Below are 17,498 nucleotides of genomic sequence, written 5' to 3'. Positions count from 1 at the left end.
TTTTTTATCTTCTGAATGTTAGTACATGGCAATCAAGAATCTCTACCCTGAGAGAATCTAGAGTTACAGATATTCAAATACATGAGAGTGAGCTAAAACATAGACTGGCCAAACCGTGCAGCGTTTGTTTGTAGCTCCTTGCCTTCTTCACCCTCTCTTCCCTTGGCAGACCTCTCCTGTGCTTCCTTCCTTACATGGCCTGGCTAGCTGGCTGGTCAGTCTAACAATAACATTCCTTTCTTTCCCTTCTCTCATGCGTTTCTTTGTTCTTAACAAACCCATACAGAGAATTCACAGTGGTAAGGCTGTATCTTCATATGGTGATTATTTAGAAATCTATCATTCTGAATAGCGGCAAGGAAGAAAACCTTTGTCATGACTTGCCAAACTGCAACGAAGACAAGCAGTTGCTAAATGTGGGCATACGTGAGGTTTCCTCTTGGGGCAGAGAATATTTGGTGAAGGCTGAGCCAGCTCAGAAAGTTCAGGGATTCAGAGGCATGGCCAGTTACATGGCATGAGATCTGAGAAGTCTGGGAAGAAGGGCTAAATGCCCCTGCCCTGTAGTTTAGATATGCCCACATGTGACTGATGAATTAAAGACTACTGCGGAAGCTGGTGCTGGAAGCTGAGCCAAGGGACCCTGGCCACAGAGAAAGCAAGCAAGGAAGTGTGGCAGCCTGGAAAGAGGCAGGGGCTCCTCATGCAGAGGTCACTAGCCCACGTTCTCCTCTGTTTTCTTCTCTAGAGGCAAAGGGGGAGTATAGCTCACTGTACAAAATTGTCTAAATAATCATCAGAAAGGATGCATGTGTGTGCACATATGTATATGCATGTGTGCATGGGAATGCACGTGCATGTGTGTGTATAAAGAAGGTTGGGGACCACATAGGTAATCATTCATGAGCAGTGGAGTGGTAATATGTCCAGCATTCAGCATCATACACACACAAGTGATTTGATCATCAGAACAAAAACTTTGCTATTATTTCTGTTACCACTGTTGTTCTTGTAAGATTTCTTTAGTCTAGGGGTGTGTGTGTGTGTGTATGTGTGTGTGTATTTGTGAGTGAGCATGAACATATGTGTAGAGATCAGAGATCAACCTTGGGTTGGATCATTCTTCAAATATCTTTCCCTTGTTTTTTTTTAAAACAGGGTCTTTCTCTGTCCTGGAATTCCTAAGTAGACTAGACTAGAGAGCCAGGGGTCCCTAGAGATCTGGAATTGCAAACATAATCCCCAAGCCTTGCATTTCTCCCCCAAGCCCCTACTGTGTGTTCTAAGCCGGGGGCTCATACCCTCATGCTTATTTGCAAAGCAAATACTTTCCTGACTGAATCATCTCTCTGTTCCCACCTCCCCTTTTTCTATTTATCTTCTACTTAATTTCAATTTGATTTTATATAAGACAATAAAATGGATTTGTTCCCATTTTGTATTTAGAAAGAAAAAACTATTTTTCAGGCTTCATTTGAAAAAGGTTAAATGACACCTGAAGGGTTTAAACTCAAGAAAAGTGTTAAAGGTAATTGCATCTTAAAGTTGTATTTTTATTGAACAAGAACAACAAAAACTTGGGCAGTGATATCATATATATATATTTTTAATTTAGAAAGATTGTGAGAATAACTAATACCCCTTTAGGAGGTTAATATATTATTGAAAGTAGTAATTTTAACAGTTTTAAACTCATGTTCAAAGATAAAATTGGACTAATTTTCAAAAGACATCAGTCTTCATTTCTTAGGAAATCACAGTGATTAAATTAACTGCAGGCAGCTTCCCATTATCTGAAGATAATAGGAGTATGTTGGGAGTTGGAGGGGAAGGAAGAATATATCCTAGCAAGGGCTTCGCAGTTGGAATGTCTCGCACCTACCTGTCTTGGAGCAATTTATATACTCAAGGCATAACTCCCACTGCAGCCTCTTTTACTGTGTTTGGCTTAGAATCTAATTCAAATGAAGGGCTAGAATGTTTTTTCTTCGAATTGGAACAAAGAATTTTTTCTTTTAATGGAGTGCATAATATGCCAGTTCTAAAGAAAATCCTGTTTTATGTGAAGAACTCTGACTATTGAAAAGGCATTCAGTTCCTTCCTTGGATGTATTTCAGGGCCCTGTCCTGACTTCTCTATGAAATTGGACACTGGACAAGGACAGTAATGTCATGCTCATTACTTGGGCCTTTTAAATTACTCTTTCACTTTGAAATGAGCTATTGAAATTGCTGAGCCTTAAGGAAATTGCACATGGATGAGAGACTAAATGGGTCCTTGTATGTCATGTCAGCAGAGGCTTTCTGGAGATGGTAACATAGTTTTCATCAGTGAAAAACAACACCCATTTTTTTCAAGAGCTTTCCAAACGCAGAACAAGGAAGACAGCATTCTGTGTCTAGTCCCACCTACATAGCAACCATAGTCTGTCCTTCCTGAAGGTGGCCAGAACTATAGCCTTCCAGGATGGGAACCTGCAGGCGTTCTGCCTGGCTGGGCTGTCTGCCTAGAGACACATACTATTGACTGTGACTCAAACCTTCCCTGACTAGATCTGAAACCAAACAGAAGAATCATAAGGAACAAACTCCAAGGAGAAGAAGAAAAATGAATTAATTTAGCATGCTAAGAAATTCTTGTAGAGTTGTTGGTGTTTATCCTGAAATGCTGTTCCCTCTCTCTGGGGAAGGGGGATGATATGACATAAAGTCTGTCCAGGGAAGGAATGGAGATGTGAGATTTTATGTGCATCAAATGCAGAGACAAGAACGTAAAGGGAAACTGATAACTGAGCAGTTGATACAGTTACTATGCCTCTTATAACAGCACCCATTGACTCGGATGCTGTCTCTAGTTTAACCGAGATCATTTCAAAGAGCAAGTAGAAACTGTTGAGCTAAAGGATGATGTCACACTGCTCTGCAGTTTAACACAATGAAACAAGAGCTTCGAAACACAACCTTTGCATAATGGAGAGAGGAGGAAAAATGCTTTAGACTGAAAATAGAAGGTTCCTTGCTTTAGGGTGATAGGTATGTCATGTCTATATTTAAATTTTGGCCGCAGAAGCAGTTTTACTGCTTCTATGAATGTGCATACATTTCCATTCAAACAGGAAAGATCATTTAAAAATGCCCACCTCAGGGGAATGGCAGTACAAATCAAGCACATTTATCCATGTCAAAAGAAATTTTATGAATTAGAAGCAGACACTGTTCTACTTTATAGGAGGAAATTATGTAATGTAACTATGACTGAAACAAAATGTACAGTCTATTGTATAATTTTAAAATGTATATAAAGAACGTAGATATCCTAGCCCATGAGTCCAAATGTTTGATCTAGGTGTAGTTGTGAGGAAACATTTAGACAAATCCAGCTGGAGGGCTAAAGGAACCCAAACCAAAAAGATATTGTAGACATGGAAGGGTGCAGTTGACTCTATAATAGTCATGTTCTCTATACCCAAGGATTCAGGCAGAAACAGAATTGCACTTGTATAGGATGAGGAACTTTCTTGTTCTTATTTCTTAAGCAAGACAGTGTAGTATCTTATTATGAAGTGTTCATATTGCATTATCCATAGTACCCAGAGGTCTAAAATACACGGGGGGGGGGTGTTACATGCTTCATTCTACGTAAAACACTGGAGTATCCTTGACAGTGGTATATCCACAGGCTCCTGGAAATAGCTCCCTGATAGATATTAAAGATATACCACATATAAAGTAAGTATTGATCTTTGACTGGAGCCTGGATTTAAGATGAAATGCAACAAATTCTCTAGACCAGAAAGGACATTATTGAGACAATTAGGAAAATTAGAATTGTATAGTTTTTTTTTAAAGAAGAATAATCTACATTTTATACAAATATGTAGTTTGGACAATGAATTGATTATTATTAATAATTTGAAACACTTTCCCACTGGCAAGATTTGAGGAAAATGGATGGAAGTTCTAAACTCAAGAACACATCTTCTCTTTTCTTTTAGAAATGTGTATGAGTGTTTTGTCTCCATGTATGTAAATATACCCTGTGATTCCTGCTATTCTTGGAGACTAGAAGGAGGCAGGAGATTCTCTGGAATTAGAGCTATAGAAAGTTGTCAGCTACCATGTGGGTGCTGGGAACTGAACTGGGAAAGAGCGGTGGTGGTGCACGTCTTTAATCCCAGCACTTGGGAGGCAGAGGCAGGCAGATTTCTGAGTTCAAGGTCAGCCTGGTGTACAGAGTAAGTTCCAGGACAGCCAGGGCTATACAGAGAAACCCTGTCTCAAAAAACAAACAACAAACAAACAAACAAACAAGAAAAAGGGCAAAGACTTGTAACTGCTGAGTCATCTATCTGCCCCATGTGCACATTTTCAGAGCATGTAAAAGTAGAGTTGAGACATGCCTGAGTCTGGGTGCAGAGTGAGAACACACTATCCATTATAGCACCAAGCACCTAGCTCTGGGGATCCGAGATTTCCCCCTGCTCACCACTCATGTCCTCCTTCAGAGGAGATGAAACTAGACAGCTAGTTCTCTGGGAGAGGCCCTTGGCCATTCCACACTGAACAACCTCCCCCTCTCTTGTCATCTGTTCTCGGGTTGATATGCATGATGTTCATTTCCTCCTAAGTAGCTGAAAAATCTAAAAACATCCTTTATTGCTTTGTCTTGTATAGCTAGCAGCAGCGGGCCTGGATTGAGGAGCTTCGCAACAATTTGGTATGTAATCAAAAACTCTCTGAAGATAGCTAGCTCTTTCTTTGAGTGACACTTTATAACCTGCAAATCCCACTCAGTACTTTGTTATTCTAATTGATGAGCCAAATCAGAATAAAGTAAGCATGTTTGTTCCCAGGCTAATATGAAGAGGAATGGTAAAAGTATTGGCAAATTTACAATTCCATTTTACCTTTGGATTTCACCTGAAATGAATTCCGGGCAGTGATTATTTTACAAGGGATAAATTGTTGATTTATTTATGGGTTAATGTTTTTGGGCTAATTATTTTATTATCCTCTCAGTCTGAGTAGAGTTTACTCTAACCGGCTAAGCACTATAGGATCATATCATGGGACTATTCAATTTTGTGAACAACTGTAGGTTTAGATGCCCACATCCAAGTTAGATGTTCTATAAGTAGGTATTTATTATTATAAATTTATGAATAATTAAGATGAAATGAAACAGATAACAATAACAATTTAAAAGATATTTCTATAATTTAAAATTTAACCCTAATGACCTTTCCAAGATTCTATGATTATAGGTATACATATTTTTGCTATTCCTTTGATTTTTGATTTATAAAATAACTTAAGAAAGATTATATATTTTAGTTCTCAGCTGTTTCATATAATACCTTATTGGTTTATTTATCTTTAAAAAGATGAATCATAATTCTAAGCTTGTAGGGAAATGCAATGGATTTATTACTTCAAAATGTAATATCTCTGTGGATAAAGTTAAAGTTGTTTGTGGTAAGTGTTCAGAATATATTAGTCTAAATACTCTTACCTTTTTGAGAGCCAGGAAATGATAATATTCAGGAGTCTCTCAAATATGTAGTTTCTACCATTTCCAATTACATGGGCTATTACGTTTGAAGCAACACACCATCTTTTTAGTTGAGATCTCCTTTTAGTTTGTAGTAACTAAAGCCCGTGGTGGGGCTGGGTGCAGGTGTCTAAATCCATGATGTGAAAGTCAATGTTGGTGCATAGCTCAGGTGTTCAGATGTCTTCAAATATATATTCTTATTGTTTTGACATGTGTATAAGAGACAGGCATTTAAAAATCATTTATTGTATATGCATATATGTATATGTGTTTGTATGGGTGTCAAGTAATGTAAGTACCTGTGGAGGCCAGAAGAGGGCAGCAGATACCTAGGGACTGAAGTTACAAGTAGTTACTAATTGTCTGTGCAGTTGTGTGCTGGGAACTGAACCTGGGTCCTCTCCAAGAGCATCAATTGATCTCAACTGTTGAGCTATGCCTTTAGGCCCATATGAATAATTTTTGATGAGATAGTTCATAGTAGTTAGATTTTTGCCTTCTTTGGTACAGAATGCTTTATTTTAAAATTGGGTGTTATGTTGAGTAATTTAAGTAATACCTTGCATATTTATACTTTCACTGATGGTTTACAGAACTGGTTTCCTAAGGTATTAATGAAAATGAGCCACTTAACCATCTTCAAAAGTCAAGTATTTTTTCTAGAAGAATTTTTAGGTGAGGGCATCTCTATTATGAAAAACATCTAGTTAGAGCCAGAATCATTATCAGAGAAAGGCATGTCACAAGGGGAACCTTTGCTGATTGGACAGGCTCTAAAATCTCTTGTTACATAATGTCTTGTGTTGATATAAAGTAGCAACTGGCTCTCCCATCAATGACCAAACTAGATGATTTAATTTTTAAAAGAATTGTCTGGCCTGGCTGTGGTGGCACATGCCTTTAATCTCAGCACTTGGGAGGCAGAGGCAGGTGGATTTCTGAGTTCAAGACCAGCCTGGTCTACAGAGTGAGTTCCAGGACAGCCAGGGCTACACAGAGAAACTCTGTCTCCAAAAAAAAAAAAAAAAAAAAAAAAAAAAAAAAAAAAAAAAAAAAAAAAAAAAAAAAAAAAAAAAAAAAAAAAAAAAAAAAAAAAAAAAAAAAAAAAGATTTGTCGAATGCTTATCTTGAAGAGAAATCAGACTCATTTCAAGAGTGGAGATACCCTGTATATTAGATATTTAAATTATGATTCATAGCAGTATAAAATTATAGTTATGAAGTCGCGATGGGAATTATTTTGTGATCGGGGTCACCACAGCGTGAGGAACTGTATTAAAGGGTTGCACGCAGCACTGGGAAGGTTGAGAACCGCTGCTCTAGATGCTGATGGCTGGGACTGAATCTTGTCTCAGACATATCAGCTGTGCCATCTTGGCCTTTGGAAGTAACCTTTCCGTGACTAATTTTCTTTTTCAAAAATTATTATTATTGTTGCGGGGGAAGAGAATATGCCAAGACTAGTGTATGGAGGTCAGACAACTTCTTTTCTTTTTAATAGGACAGGGTAGGGGGTGGCTAGTACCCCTTAAGGCTGGAACAGGGATTAGTGAATTAGTACAAAGATGGTATTTAGAAGAATGCCCAGCACATAATAAAGTGAGTGCTTGCGAGGCTGGTCCTGAAGGCTCCTGTAGCAGCAGGGGGAAGATTATCTCTTACAGGCCTTTGTGTACTTAATACCAAATCCCACAGGTTTCTGGCCTTTCAGAGTAAAGTGACTCTTGTGCTGAGCTTTGGACTCTCCAAACAGTTGGTTCATATCATCCCAGGCTGCTCTGGTTCCCTCTGAAGCCGACTCGAAGGCAACACACAGACTCCCCTCTGCTTCCCACTCAAGCCCACGTGAGCCTATTCTATTGCTTGGCGGTAGCTCTTGGCATCGCTGCTTCCGTTTCTCATCTGTCTCTCATTGCCTCCCCAGGATGATCCACACATGTTGGGTCACAGTGTATGAAAAAGTGATTTCAATATATTTTTTTTTTAACTGACTGGTTCCAAGAGAAGGAGTTGAAGCAGCCACTAAGCTTATGAGACGTCCTTAAGCTAATGCAACAAATATTCTATCAATTTGCATCCTTAGGGGAGGCCAGTAAAGCCACGGTGAAGGAAGCTTGCCCAGTCTAAACATGTGTAGTGGGAGCCAGCGATTCATATTCAGTTCTCACTCACACGTGTCTACGTTTCTCAGCCCACGACTATTTTTGAGTCCTTCCCAGGATTCCGAAGCATAAAATGCCTAATTATTTTGACATATTCCTGCTGGGCAGTGAATATTCTGAGTTTTGTGAGTATGCAATTATGAACACAGGGTTATGTTTTTCTTATTCTGTCTTTCTTGTTGTGTCTGCCAGTGTTCCGTTCTAAGACCTACTTGATTTGATTTATGTTACCAAGTGACTTAGGGCATCAGTGGACTTTTTCCAGAACTGAATGTGTGGGGCCAAGTTGCATTCCTTTAGCAGAGAAGCAACGTAGATGGAAGGTTTCTTAATCCAAACTCTGTGTTAAAATCTTGTGTGTTGGTGATAAAGGGATAGAGGACCACATATAGATGACCACATATGCTTCTTATCTTGAGTAAGGTTTTTTTTTTTTTTTGCACAGGAGATGACTTTATGAACGGGATCGAGACATCTGGGTTACAAAGCAAGGATAGACAAGCTAGAGGCAGACTCCACAAGCTGTGTAGGTTATTGAGAGGTCAGATTGACATTTGTGTGGTTATTTTTTTCCTAGTGAACAAAATCTTTTCCTTCCTATATGCTCAAAAATAGGAAAATAGCTTCCCAAGGGCAGAATCCAGTTGATGAGGCGTTTGCTGGAGATCTCAAAATCTTTTGAAATTATTTCTACAAATGAGTAGGGGATACATTTTTTTTTTTTCTGAGAAAGAGTTCTGTACTACTTTGTAGATGGTAAGAAATTTGGAGAGCGGGAGTAAAGTTCTCAGGGTCCCAAAAGTTTCTTCTAGTCTGACACTGCCATTGTTATTCAGCCTGTTGTCCTCTGTGAAACCATCAGCACTGTTCCCAATAAAATCACTAAGAGGGAGCTAACTGCCTTGGGTATCAGCTTACGCAGGAGAAAATATAAACAGATCTTAACAAGAATCTCAGGAGTTTTGTTAATAATTAATGAGCCACAAGGAGCTCTTGGTAGATGCCGGAGGTGATAATGAAATTAACCCCTAGAGCCTTTATTTCTTACCCACACGGAATGGGTAAGAAATCCAGGCAGTGTGCCTGTTGGTGAGAGCAGGAGGGATCCCAGCTTTGGAGGCCATCAAGGATATGGCCTGAGGCAAACTCTGCCGTGTTGTGGCACTACTTGTCAGTAAATGACCTCAAGGGGGTTTGCCACCATGGGGAAGAAAGTATGCAGGCTAGCCTTCTCTGAACTGTAAGCGACACATTACCTCTGCCAGGACTGTTGGCTGTAGTTACTCACACTGCCTTCCCAAACACGCAGAGAACTAAGGGAGGAGAGAAGGAGCTGGAAGCTTCAGGACTCATTTATTCTTGGATGACATTTACTGTAAAAGTTTTGCGTCTACACGCAACTTTCCCAAATCTTTCATACATGTCTGTTCTCATACTTTACTAGGTAGCTGAGTTATTTGAATACCTTAGTAATAAATTAACATTAAAATGATTATTTATTTTATTATCTACGTGTATGGATGGATGCAAGCTTGCATGAACTTATGTACACCACGTGCATGCAGGAGCGGGGCGAGGCGGGGCAGGAGAGGGCAGTAGAGATCTGGACCTAGAGTTGCAGGCAGTTCTGGACCCGTGTTCTCTGCAAGAGCAACTAGTGCCAGCCCCTAATTTCACATTTTTAGCTTACTGAGTTTAATAGGAACAGATTTTAAAAAAGAGGGGTTATTGAGAAGAAATAAATTTGTTTACTTGCACACAGGCCTGCATGTCTCAATGTTTATCCAAAGCATCTCCTTTTATATCTCACTGGCTCCTTTTACTTCGGGAAGTGACTCTCCCTGTCTCTGTGGTCCTGTTCATCATAAGCTCACCAATCTGACACAAGAGCAAGCATAGGGTTTAGGATGGAACTCATACCTCATTAATAACAACAAAAGCTGTTATTCATTCATCAGTCATGATGGACCATGTGCCAAGCACAGTGCTTGGGGCTCAGGCACAACAGGCAAAGCCTTTTTTACATTTTGTGCACTTCCTTCTGTCCTTTCCTTGTGTACAAATTCTCAGGTTCAAACCTACCCCACATTACCACTCATACGATTTTTACATCTGAAAGTGACCATTTCCTCTAGTGAAAGCTGAACTTAATTTCAAAGTCCAAATATTCCAAGAATGCCCTTCAGATGGACTCAAGCTTTGGGCATGGATCTGGGTGGGTTGACGTACCACCTAGGAAAGAAGCCCAGGAACCCTAAGGCTCCAGGTACATCACTAAAAACATGATCTCAGTAGTCAAACTTGTAGCTGCAGCCATCCTGCCAAACTTAACCACACAGAAAGGTCTCAGGTTAACTGCCAAGCAAGCCTTCCCTGGATTCCTGACTTGGGCCACTATTAGGAAGCAGGTTCCTCATTCCCCTAAGACACACATGATGACCAAGTGCTGGGACCTTTCCCTTTGACATGAGGAATAAGTCAAGGATGCTTATTGCTACTGTCCAACAACATAATATTGGAGACACTTGTAAAAGAATTAGTAAAGGCTATGATGATTAAAAAAAAGAAGTAATTAAGACTTCAAATATTTTCTGAGTATAGAATTTAACATGTAGAATCTTAAACATGGAATATTAAAACAAACATGTAAATATAGAAAATTACCAAATGTGTGGTCATTATATTAAATTGAGTAATAGTTCCTCATGTAATGAATAATGTGAAAATCAAATGCCTAAGAAAACACATTATCTCAGAAAACATATACTACATTGCCATGGATAAATTTACTATTCTATCTAATATCATTGGGAGCTGCTAAAAAAGCATAACTAAATGAAGGGATGCCACGACCATTACTGAAAACCAATAGTGATTATCAATATATTCTACCATCCTAAGGCCACGGGATATCTGTCTTGTCTTCTAGAACTATTCTTCTTTCCCTTTCCATATTATATCTATGATCACTTGATTTTTGACATGCTTTCAAATATGGGTCACATTTCATGCTTTAACTTAATAACAATTATCCCAATATCATTTCCAAATATTCAACTTAGAATCATTAACTTCAAAAATCACATTTAGATGTGGGTTAAAAGTAAAGATAAACTAAATAATACATGCATTGATTAATATAATATGGACACATTGCCCACCAGGCTAGCATCTGAGCATCTATTATGAAACACACACACATACACACATACACACACACAGACACACACATACTTGCCATTTTTTGCATTTATTAGTCTGTAAAAGTCAAAATTCTAATTAAAAATATATATATATATGGGCTGGAGAGATGGCTCAGATGTTAAAAGTACTACCTGCTCTTTCAGAAGTCCTGGGTTCAATTCCCAGCAACCACATTGTTGGCTCACAACCATCTGTAATGGGATCGGATGCTACCTTCTGGTGTGTCTGAAGAGAGGGACAGTGCACTCATATACATAAAATAAATAAATAAAATCTACTTTTTAAAAAAATATATATCCAGGAAATCAGAGAAAATTATTGACTCTCTAACCTTTCCAGGTATAATTTATCTAGTATTTAAAAAATATTATAACACATAAAGAAAACAGAGAGGGAGAAAGAGAAAGAGAAGAGAAAGAGGGGCTCATGCCCAAAGTTCCAAATACTGAGAAAGCTGACTCAGAAAGAATCCTTTGAGGCTATGACCAGTCTGAACAACATTTAGAGAGTCTATATAAAGAAGGTAAAAAAAAAAATCCTTTGAGTTTGAATCTACAAGATCATATAAATTACAGTTTAACACAACTGAACTCTAATACCTTGGTCACAGAGGAAAAATAGATTTTTAAAAATACTCTGTGACTTTTACCTTTGAGGTTAAAATGAAATTAGGGGAGGGCAAGGAGAAAGAGTTAGTTGTTAGGCGTAGGTTAAAAGCAGGGTGGTGGGCACAGGGAGAAAGTGAGGGCCGGGCAAGTGGGCGGGCACAACAGAACTGAAGGGCAGAGGTAGTGGGTGGATGACAGGAAGTTGCAGGGACCACAGGAAGCCAGGTGGAAAATAAACCCAGTCACAGCTTTACCCAATTGTAAACCAGAATACATCAGCCCCTAGACAAATGGAAAATCTCACTTGCAACGTCTGCTGAGAGCTGAAAACAAAAGTCAGCACATATGCATACAGGAAGGGGAGGGGAAGGTGGGTGTCCAGTATTAGCTGCTCTGTGCTGTCTGCATGACAATGCCTGTATGAACTTTCTGAGACTCGACTCAAGTTGGTAGCCAAATCCAAAAGACAAAAGAACAAATACTTTCTTCAGAAATAAACATCAAATGCACTTTTACAGATTTTTTTATTTTTTGGTTTATGGGTCTAGTAGTTTGGAAGGTGCTGTCTTAAACTCAAATCCATGCAAAGTCACAGAATTTGAAGGGGGCACTTCTTAGTCCCTATAGTAAATGTACTTCAGACACACCAGAAGAGGGCATCAGATCCCATTACAGATGGTTGTGAGTCACCATGTGGTTGCTGGGAATTGAACTCAGGACTTCTAGAAGAGCAGTCAGTGCTCTTAATTGCTGAACCATCCATCAAAGCAGATGCTGGAGAGGATGTGAAAAGAGAGGAACACTCCTCCATTGCTGGTGGGATTGCAAGCTGGTACAACCACTCTGGAAATCAGTTTGGCAGTTTCTCAGAAAACTGGATGTAGTACTACCTGAGGACCCAGCTATACCACTCCTGGGCATTACCCAGAAGATGCTCCAACATGTAATAAGGACACATGCTCCACTATGTTCATAGCAGCCTTATTTATAATAGCCAGAAGCTGGAAACAACCCAGATGTCATTCAACAGAGGAATGGATACAGAAAATGTGATAATTCACACAATACTCAACTATTAAAAACAACAAATTTATGAAATTCCTAGGCAAACTAGAAAATACCATCCTGACTGAGGTAACCCAATCACAAAAGAACACACATGGCATGCACTTGCTGAAAAGTAGATATTAGCCCAGAAGCTCAGACTACCCAAGATACAATTCACAGACCACATGAAGCTCAAGAATAAGGAAGACCAAAGTGTGGATACTTAGGTCCTTCTTAGAAGGGGGATCAAAATATCCATGGGAGGATATACAGAGACAAGGTGTGGAACAGAGACTAAAGGAAAGGCCATCCAGAGACTGCCCCACCTGAGGATCCATCCCATATACAGTCACCAAACCCAGACACTATTGTGGATGGCAACAAGTGCTTGCTGACAGGAGCCTTATATAGCTGTCTCCTGAGGGGCTCTACCAGTGCCTGACAAATACAGAGGAGAATGCTGTCAGCCAACTGAGCACAGGATCCCCAATGAAGGAGCTAGAGAAAGAACTCAAGGAGCTAAAGGGGTTTGCAGCCCCATAGGAGGAACAACTATATGAACTAACCAGTACTCCCAGAGCTTCCAGGGACTAAAACATCAACCAAAGAGTACACATGGTGGGACTCATGGTTCCAGCCGCATATGTAGCAAAGGATGGCCTTGTTGGACATCAAAGGGAGGAGAGGCCCTTGGTCTTGTGAAGGTTCGATGCCCCAATATAGGAAAATGCCAGGACTGGGAAGTAGGAATGGGTGGGTTGGTGAACAGGGGTAGCAGGGAATGGTTTTTGGAGGGCAAACCGGGAAAGGGGATAACATTTGGAATGTAAATAAAGAAAATATCTAATAAAAAAAACTGAATAAAGATAAACATTGTACTTACATGTGTCCCCACTAGGTGTCTCTTTTCATACACGTTATTTCTGTTGAAAGCTATGTTATTCTTCAAATTATTTGCTCATGTAGATTGTATTTCTTTTTTTTTTTTAATTTGAATTTTGGAAGATATGAAGAATGTCTTTCGTTATTGGACTAGTTCATCCTGAAGAATAAGAAGGTCTCTCAGCTCTTACTTTAGTAGGTAGGAGATGCAAATGCACATTTGGCAGCAAATACAAATCTTAGATCCCTGCATTGAGGATGTTGATAGAGAGGGAAGATGGAGATGTTAGACTTCATAGCCTGCCTGGTTAGGATTTCAGCTAGGATTTCAACCCAACTGTTCTTAAATGAAATCCCTGAAAAGGACATTTGATACCAGAATAATCCATGTTTGGCTCTCTAGTGTCTCCTACAAGTTTCTGTTCTCCCATCAAAATCCTTCATTCTACCCCGTGGCAGCTCGCCTGTGATCCCACATGTAGCCCTCTGGATAAGCATCTAACTATGGGTCTTGCTGGGTATCTTATCAATAAATTGCTTGCCTACCTTTACTTATTCCAAATCAGAGGTAAGGTTTCCATAAATCAACAGTTATTTATTAGTCTCCTCTGTATGTCTGAGCTGGCTCGTTGTCGGAGTCATCCATGTGTGTTGAGATTTACTGCTCACAGAGAACTCAAGTTTACTGCAAAGGAGGAGAAAAGGCAGAGAACACTGAAGGAGACAGTGCAGTTGATGGCCAGAGGGCCCTGGACCCGAAGTCCAAGACCTGGGTATGAATTCTGGCTTACTAACCAACTAATGTTAATCCTGAGATTCGCTGGCGAAAAACCAATTCCACCATTTTGGGCCAAATTTGAAGTAAACCTTATTAAGTATTAAATACTGACCAAGAGATGGATTTTGGTCAAGACAACTCCCTGGAATTTCCCAGCTGAGTGGGAAGGGGGTTTATTGTTTCTGGGGTTTAAGACAAAGCTATAGGCTCCAATACTTTCCCATGAGGCTGTTTTTCTATTCCAAGAACTACAACTCCCAGCATTCCAGGAGGCCACCTGGTCCTTGAGCAGGCGGGGCTTACAGGTTAATTTTGTGTATTACATTAACTCTGAAAACTGGTTAGTGGTAGGTGTCACTAAAGGGGTGTCTTCATTTCCACATGTGTAGGGGATGTCAACCATACAGATTTGCTGTGAAGTCTGGAAGAAGAAGACTGAGAGCACTGCCAGATGTCATCCCAACCCATTCTTGACTAAGGCAGCCCTTCCCCTGACCACACACAGGTTTAGCTCTGCACGGGCTTTCCCTACTAACAGGCACTGGACTTTGCTTTTGCACAGCCACAGAGCTCATTCAGGGGGAGAAAAGAACTAAGAAGACAAAGGAGGAATTCTGGTTTCAACATCAGTGTAATGCATGGAAGATAGGGGTTGATTTTAAGTTAGTTTTCCCTCAGTTGCAGAAGCTCCTGTTACACACGAAATACTCACGGAAGTGAAAGGCTGTGGAGTCAGAAGATATTAAACAGGTCTGAACTAAACTGATTGGCTACTTCAGAGCATGCGCACACTGCTGTGATTTCACCACCTAACAAACGAACAAACTCTCAGGAGAGAAAATACGGTGATTACTCCTGTGGAGGAACTGGAGCGGGAATGTAAAAGTATAAAGAGAAGGGACATTATATGTGTTATGCTTGGCCTCCTTTAGAGTCTATCATCTGTTCTTGTCTCCAAAGGCTTCAGTGAAATAAACTTAGTGCTACTTAGCACTCTACCATGGTAGGAATAAGAGGGAATCATGGGAGAGTCTTTAGTGGGACTAAGAGTTGGTCACTTGTTTGTGGACAATGCTTTCTGTGACCTTGCCATGGTTTTGAGCTCTATTTCTTATGCAATGCAGAGCATAGGCCAAACATAAACCTTTAAAGACGCACCTTGAGTCCCTACCTCTCATTGGATTTCAACACACAATAAGTTTGGATCTTAGTGTGACAAGTTCTGAGGTCCTTGGATCTGGAGCCAGCCAAGAGAACGCAGAGTTACCTACAGGTTACATGCATTGGTGAAGAAGGACTCCCAGTAGGGAGTGTTTGTGTGCATTAGAGTGTATACATGCGTGTGGTCTAGGGCTGGAATATACATATTCTTTTAAGGGATTGTTTATGTAAGATGTTATAGAACTGAGCATTTATACCCATTAGGGTACTGGTCTGCCCAGTACCACACCAGTGAAAGGGATGACCAGGTTCCAACTCTGGGAAGTAGGACAAGTTTCTACGGGGGTGCAATCAGTGGCAGGTACCCTTTTGTTGAGCCTATGGGTATGCTGTAGGTGTAGACTTTAACTTTTGAGTTTAGAGTTCCGGAAGCCTGTAGAAAAGCAAGAAACGCCTGAAGCTGAGCCACCCAGAGGAGCCTCATGCCTTCCGGAAGACCATGGCTAACAGTTATTTGTGCTAGCTATTAGTAGATCCTTTCAGGGCCTACAGAGGAGGCTTGTTCAGGATCCCTTTTGGCTAGCTACTTTGTGGTTAACTCTGGTGACGTGGTCTGCAGGGAACAAAGTTTGAAAACTGCGTGCAGGAAGGGTTTTCTCTCCTTCACGTATGTGAGATCTGTGTGCTGGAGTCTTGATTGTCAGGGCTGACAGTGTGCGTGAGAGAACACATGGAGAAGGCAGGAAGGGGCCTGTCAGTCTCTTCAGATAGATGATGTATCCCAGGATTCGAATGGCGTTGAAACATAAAGTAATTTTAAGCATCCCATTTTTTTCTGTCTTATAAAAAAAGTCTGTGATTCTCATAGCCATCTGTCAATTCCTCACCACAGTGGAGAGAATGGAAAAGATGCTCTGCAAACTGAGTGGAGGAAATAAAACCAAAATGGAGAATTTCCTGAAAAATGAGTTGAAGTCAGGCTGACAGTACTGAAATCAAAATCCAGGAGAAAGAAGAAAAAGGAAGTCATTTGTCTAAAGCCGCTTTGGTTTGTTTCAGTTTCCTGGAGAATCAGTTCCAAATGACCAGCACCCACGTATAACCATTAGGATATGTCACCATGCATATCCTCATGGCAGGCCACTCTGTATTTGCTTCGTTCATACCTGCTCTGCCGTGGCAGGAGAAATTTCATGTTAATTGGCAAAACAAATGGATTATTTCATGTCCCATGCTTTTACACAGGAGCCAAGATGAGTGCTCTTTTGCTTTCTATGGTGCCGCTGTGATGGCCCAGCAGCAGCGTGTGCCTGCTGACCAAATGCTCCTGGTGTCAGTCAAGAGGGGATGGTCTCTGCTCTATTAACTGCATGATTTTGATCGCTGAGACTTACACCTTAAGGAGGAAGGACCACCGCCACCATGTTTCTTCTGATTTCTGGGTTAACAAGGAGTTTACCTATATTCCTCTACTTTCTATAAATCTGCCAGTTGCTATTCTAATACCTTATCAAATGCTGGCATTGTGACTTCAGAGGGTAAATGGGTTACGGCTTAATCTGTGCTTTTTAGAAGTATCAGTTCATCATTCTGGTATTTTCACTTAAGGCTCAGGAAAAGGAGAGTGAGCCTAGCCCTCATTTTATTTAAATTGGAAAATTATTTCTAAATCACAATTATGATCTTTTTAGAACTTTTTTTTACTGTTATTGTGTGCATGTGTATCCAAGTGTATGTGCATGCATATGGTGTGTGTGTATGCATGTGTATATATGTGTGTGCATGTATATGTTCATGCATATGGTTTGTGTGTATGCATATGTACTGTATGCTTATGGTGTGTGTATACGTATGCATGGGTATGTGCGTGCATATGCTGTGTGTGTATGTGTATGTGTGTTCATGTATGTGTGTATGTGCATAGGTTTATGTATATACTGTGGCACTCATGGGCCACAGCAGATGTGTGGAGATCAGAGAGTACCTATTAGGTATCTGTTCTCTCTGTCCACCATGGGATCTAATGATTGAACTGCCATCAGGTGCCTGCAGCAAATGTTTCCATGTCACTGGCCCTAGTCTCCTCTTTTTTTTTTTTTTTT

General features: G+C 40.2%; 1 long non-coding RNA gene across 1 annotated transcript in view; it reads left to right on the top strand.

The window, feature by feature from the left end:
- LOC116077907 overlaps nt 1–17,498 on the top strand; it is a 30,863-nt gene that overhangs the window by 4,572 nt on the left and 8,793 nt on the right. The window contains exon 2 of the long non-coding RNA XR_004113371.1: nt 4,675–4,717. This is a non-coding gene — a long non-coding RNA (uncharacterized LOC116077907). The remainder of the gene's footprint in view (nt 1–4,674; nt 4,718–17,498) is intronic.

Source organism: Mastomys coucha, unplaced genomic scaffold (genome assembly GCF_008632895.1).
Source record: "Mastomys coucha isolate ucsf_1 unplaced genomic scaffold, UCSF_Mcou_1 pScaffold5, whole genome shotgun sequence".
Taxonomy (NCBI): Eukaryota; Metazoa; Chordata; class Mammalia; order Rodentia; family Muridae; genus Mastomys; species Mastomys coucha.
Note: the sequence above shows the minus strand (reverse complement) of the source record. Positions and strands in the feature narration are given on the sequence as shown.